We start from the raw sequence: 6,474 nt of genomic DNA on the forward strand, positions 1-6,474 counted from the left end.
GCTACTTTTAACCATATTATTTGTGTAGCACCAGAGGCTGGCCTGATGCTGGCTCTATACCTTAGGACTTTCCAGCCTCTAGAATGGTGAGCCAAATAGACTTCTGTTCTTTTTAAAGTGCTCATTCAAGTATTTCTGCTTAACCACATGATAATGGACAAATAAAGTACTTTAATAAATGACTCAGGGAACCAGCAGATGGTGTAATGGTTACACGGCTGTACTCCTACATAGTTGACGATGGTTTGAGTCCCAGACCCGGTGGCTTAAAACTCACACTGGAAGCGTGTGCATGCATGCCCAAAATCCAGAGAAGAGACTGGAGGAGAAGAGATTGTGGCATGGCCATCCCCCAAGAGGGTGATTTCTTGCTTTCTATCTCTGTCTCTCTGGCGAGCACGTATGCTCTATAGTAAAAATTTCTCTCTAAAAATAAATAAATAAATAAATAAATAAATAACTGTCTTTCATTAAAAAAACTCATCACTAAACAAGATTTTGTAATAAAAAATAGTTTCTATAATACTTCTAGATAAAGTTATTGTTTTCATGAATTAGAACTGCTTGAAGCTTAGGAAAATACTAAAGAAGATTACAAATTACATGAAGCTAAGGATAAGTTAACTTGTACACGTTATGACCATCCTGCTTTCTAAAATGCATGATGTGCCTTTTGTAGATGCCACTTCCCATTGAAGCTAGCAGATAAGTAGGAGGTGACTATGATACTGTTTACTTATCCCCAAGGTTGGTTAAGTTGTAGCTTAGTTTTTTCTTTTCTTTCTTTCTTTCTTTTTTTTTTTAAAGGGGTTTTTGCTATAGGGTGCATGTGCTCACCAGACAGACAGAGAGAGACAGAGAGATAGAAAGCGAGAAATCACCTCCCAGGGGAGATGGCCATGCCATAATCCCTTCCCCTTCCCCTCCATTCTCCTTTCAGGATCTTGGGCATGCACGCACACGCACCCAGCGTGAGTTTAAGCCACTGGGTCCAGGACGCGAACCGCGGTCGACTACATGGGAGTCCAGCAACATAGCCATTACGCTAACTGCTGGTCCCAAAGTGAGAAAGCAAGACGCCGGGTCTGAGACTTGAACTGCCATTGGCCATGTAGAAGTCCAGCACCCTTAACCACCATGCCACCTGCTGGCTCCCTAGCTTAGTTTTTTCTCTTCAGATTTTTCTAACTGGCATGTAGTAAGTAGGGGAAAAGGAATTCTCTCTAACAAAAATAAAACTTAATCTTCCAACAAGCACATCTCGTGGAGTTATAGTAACTTGATACTTTACTTTCAGAATTAAGCATTATGCCATAATGCAATAATTATATTGTCTATATTCACACTTCCATACATGCCAAAACAACTCATGTACCTCATAGATATTTGTGAGTTTCTCTTGAGCTAGAAGGTTGCTATGGAAGAACTGATGTGGCTGACGTAATGTTAGATTAGGTGGTTCTAACATTTGGAGTCCTGTTACGAGGTGAAACTGCAATGACAGAAGAGATAAGGAGTATTAGGATCCTCATGTTAATAAGCAGATGAAACTGAGAGTAATAAGCATGAAATACTTTACAAGAGAGTGCATGTGCACACGTGTGTGTGTGTGTGTGTGTGTGAGATGGCTTTCAACGAGTGGTCAAAGGCAAACAGGTATCATTTACTTTTCCATTGTATCTCTGTGGTAATCTGGGAGGGCGGCCATAATAAAATACCACACACTGTGCAACTTCAACTACAGACATTTATTTTTTCATATTCTGGAAGTTGGAAGTCCAAGATAAGGTGTCAATCAGCAAGGTTTCTTGTTTTTGTTTTTGATTCTAAGACTTGCCCGTGGCTTGCAGATGGCTGCTCACTCTCTCTATTCTCTCATGACCTATACTCTGTACATGTGCAGCCCTGGAATCTCTGTGTATCCTAATCTTGCCTTCTCTAAGTGCACCAGTTAGATTGGATTAGGGCCCACCCAAATGGCCTCATTTTAACCTCATTACCTCATTAAAGCCAAGCTGCTGAGGGCTTGAATTTGGGGAAGAGGGGGCACAACTCAGTTCATAATAACCCCCTTACTGTAAATAAAGTCACAACAAATAAATAGATAAATAAGTAAGTGTTTAAAAAATGATAATCCTCACACAGACATTACAAACCCTTTATATATTTATTTATTTATTTTATTTGTTTAGTTTTTGCTATAGGGCACATATGCTCACAAGAAAGAGACAGAGAGGGGGGTAAACTGAAAAAAATCACCATCCCAGGAGAGAAGGCCATACCTCTTCCACTCTCCTGCCAGGATTTTGGGCATGTAGGCACATGTGCCTGGCAAGATTTTCAAGCTGCCAGGTCTGGTACTCGAACTGCACAGTCAGCAATGTTGGATCCAGTGCCTTAAATTTTATACTCCCTGCTAGCTCCTCGAACTCTTTAACCAAATTGGAAAATCTCCCTTTTCTTAAATAGGCCAATATTTCATTGCTTTCTTACTTTTGTAAAATATATTCTTTCTCCATTTTTTCTGTTGTAATTTTACTCATCCTTCAAGACTCCATTGACTCCCCTGAGGCCTTTTTGACCAACATGGAGAGAAGTGATCTATTCTCATTTTTACCAGTCTTTTGTTTGTTCTACTCTTTTAAAATGTTTATTATCGCCATCCCCTATCAAAATTGACTTATGTCCATTTCCTCATCATATGAAAAGATGCTTTTGAGATACTTTTCTGATCTAGTCATTTATTTTCAATGCTTTACTAAATTCATTTTATTGAATAGTTCAAACTTGATATAAATTGGTTGGTTATATGTTTTTGTATTCAGTCTATTGGAATTTTTCCTAATGCTTTCAACTTTATCCAAGCACAACTTGTCATAAAAGTTCCCTATTACTCATACTTAACTTTTAATCATTGCCTGATTTTTCAGACTTGAGATAGCTGAACATTTTTCTCTTAGTAGTTGATAGATACATAGACACAAAAGAGAACCAAGGGTAGAGAAAAAAATTTCAACCTTTTTTATTATTTCTTCCATGAATAAAAGAGTAAAAGTAACAAAAAGAAACACCCCAACATGGTTTCAACTCTGAGATCCATCCCCAGCTTCAGTCAGTCCTGCCTAATGAGCACTCACATGCTCTCCTTCCTCATAGAGGTATCCAAACACAAACTGGGAACCTTTCCATGTGAATGAGCTCTGCAGAGCATCAGGTACATATTCTTCTGAATCGCAAAAGCATTGTTTATAAAAAAACCAAAAATCAAAATAGGCTAGACTATACAATAAACCTTAACAAATGTTGAAGGATTACTAGCATACAATTAATGTTATTTTTAGTACTGTACGGATTTAAATACACTCATATTGACTTATAAATTCAGTCTGATATCAATCAAGACAGAGGATACATATATGTTTAATTATTTATTTTCAGAAAATTGTAGATTCATATGCAGTTTTAAGAAACAATGAAAGAAATGCCATGCAACCTTTACCCAGCTTCCTCAGTGGCACATCTTTTTTTGTAATTATTTATTATTATCATAATCTTGTTTATATTACATTAAATCACCCATAACTTTACAGAGTATTACATTTCTTTTTCCAGAAGGAATACCATGCATATCAGTGAATATAAAGACATTAAAATCCCCATCGTCTTCCAATAGCTTTTCATTTTTTTCAGATTATTATTCCAATTATTTTTTAAACATTCAATCACTATTTATCATTTTGTTTAAAAAGCTATACTAAAGGGACCAGCAGTTAACATAATGGCCATGTTGCTGAACTCCCATGTAGTCAACTGCGGTTCGAGTCCCAGACCCTGTGGCTTAAACTCACACCAGGTGCGTGTGCGTGTGTGCCCAAGATCCCAAGAGGAGAAGGGATTGTGGCATGGCCACCCCCTGGAGGGCGATTTCTCACTTTCTATCTCTCTGTTTCTCTCTCTCTGTCTGGCAAACGCATGCACCCTATAGTAACCCCCCCCCAGAAAAAAATTAATAAGCTATACTAAAATAACACATATAGGTTTTTCTATTTTTTTCTTATGGAGAGGATTCTATGGTATAGATGTGCCACTTATTCAAGGACATTTAGGTTGTTTTCTGTTTGAAGCTACTATGAATAAAGGTGCTATAAATGTTCATGTACAAGTTTTTCTGCATGTTAATTTTTACTTCACTGGATTATATAATAATCACGTACCTAGCTTTATTAGAAAACTGCCAGACTATTTTTCAGAGGGGCTGAAAAACCCCTCTATAATATATGAGATGTAGTTTCTCTACATCTTTACCAGTATTAGATCATGTCACCATTTTCATATTAACTGTTTCATTACTGTTGTAGCAACATTTTATTTTGATTTCAATTTTCGTTTTCCTAATGCTAAAGATGTTGAACATTTCTTCACGCATTTATTTTCTATCTTTACATCTTCTTCTAAGAAATGTCTCTTCATGTATTTTGTTCATTGTCTAAATAGTTTTTCGCTTTTGTTGTTTTTGAGTTTTGAGTGTTGTTTTCCTTTTATATTCGAGATACCAGTAACTTGTTAGATATATCATGTGAATTTATTTTCTCAAGTCTGTGAATTGGCTTTTCATCTTCTTGACTGAGTCTTCCATAAAGCAATTAAAAATATTTTTTGATGAAGTTGAAATGATTAATTTTTCTTTTTATGGAATATTTTTGGTGTCAAGAGCTGAAAACTCTCACTGAACTCTAGATCCCATAGATTGTCTCATATGTTTTTACTGAATGTTTTATAGTTTTACATTTAAGCTGGTGATTTATTTTGCCTTAAATATTGTATACAATGTATAAATTTATGTATGGAATATAATTTTGTGTTATCTTTGTGGATAATTTCATTTTATTTTTCCCTCCCTCCTTTTTTACAATTATAAAGTTATATTTTCTTACTGTATTTAATGTTTACTTGAAAGCCACATGTAATAATTTGTCACACTGTTTCATGCATAAACAAAGTTCCATGAGCAATAATGTAGTTTAGTGTTTGGAAATTCACAAATAATTACTTATTGGAAAGAATACTTTAAAAAAAATTCCTGTTTTTATGGCAATTCTTATAATGAGAAGAGAATATAACGAAGGAAGCATGTAAGGAAAAACAAAAAAAGTGATTAAGAATCTATTTCAGGACCTGCAGAAAGCATAAATATCACTGGACTCCCACGTGGTTGTCTGTGGTTCAAATCCTGGACTGGGCGGCTTAAAACTCAGGTTGGGAGCATATTCATGCATGCCCAAGATCCCCAGAAGAGACTGGAGAAGGGATTGTGGCATGGCCATCCCCCCAGAGATATTTCTCTCTCTGCCTCTCTGTATCTAGCTATCTCTCTGGTGAGCACATATGCTCTGTAGCAAAATTCTCTCTAAAAATAAAATAAGGAAAGAATCTATCTTGGCCACTCTTAGGTATTTACTCAAAGAATAGGAAAACAGTTGGAAAAACATATATGTACATTACTGCATATATATACATATACATACATATATATATATGTATATATGTATGCTACTAAGCCACAAAAAACAATGAGACCCTGGCATTTGACACAAAGTGAGCGAATATGAAAGGTTTAATACTAAACAAAGCAAACCAGACTGAAAGAGGAGCATTGTAATTCTCCACTTAATGTAGACCATCTGTCTGCACGCTATAGCAGAACCTGAAAGATCAGAAGTTATAATAGCAAGGAGGGCAACTGTAGATAGTTGAGACAGTACAAGAAGGGGTGGGTCATAGAGGATAGGAGGGAGAGGATTGGGGAAAAAAATAACAAAGCATTTAACAGACACAAAAGGGAAAGTTATCTGTTGATGATAAAGTGTATGGTAATATCTTTGACTTGACTAATGTACACTGTATTCATGCTGGAAAAAACCATGTTACACTACAAAGATGTACAGTGATTAAAAGTAAATATTAAAAATTTAAAAATGATGATGCTGAAAAGAATATGCAGACTGTAATAGTTAAAATATGTTTTGAAAACAATTGAAAAAGAAATTTTTCCTGGGCCAACTTGTGATGTGGTGCTTGAGACAACTAGAGTCCTGGGCACAGTGGCTTGAAAAACACACTGGGTGGCATGTTCACGCGTGCCCAAAATTCCAAAGGGAGAAACAGAGAAGGGCATTGCAGCATGGCTATTCCACATAGAGGAGCTGTCTCATTTTCTCTGTCTGTCTCTGTCCGGAGAGTGCATGTTTCTCTAGCAAATTAAGAAGAACAAAAAGAACCTATCTGAAGAGATTAAAAGTGGTAGATAATAAGCCGCCAGGACTTTTCTTTATTTTGTATTACAAGAGTAAGAAACTATAAACCAAATACCATGGAAAATGTGTGAAATTCTTTATTTTTTATTTGGAATCTCCTATTTCCCTGAGAAGATATATAGCATAATACTTACAGTGACAAAGTCTATGACTTTGTGTA

Source organism: Tupaia chinensis, unplaced genomic scaffold (genome assembly GCF_000334495.1).
Source record: "Tupaia chinensis unplaced genomic scaffold, TupChi_1.0 Scaffold000448_1, whole genome shotgun sequence".
Lineage (NCBI taxonomy): Eukaryota > Metazoa > Chordata > Mammalia > Scandentia > Tupaiidae > Tupaia > Tupaia belangeri.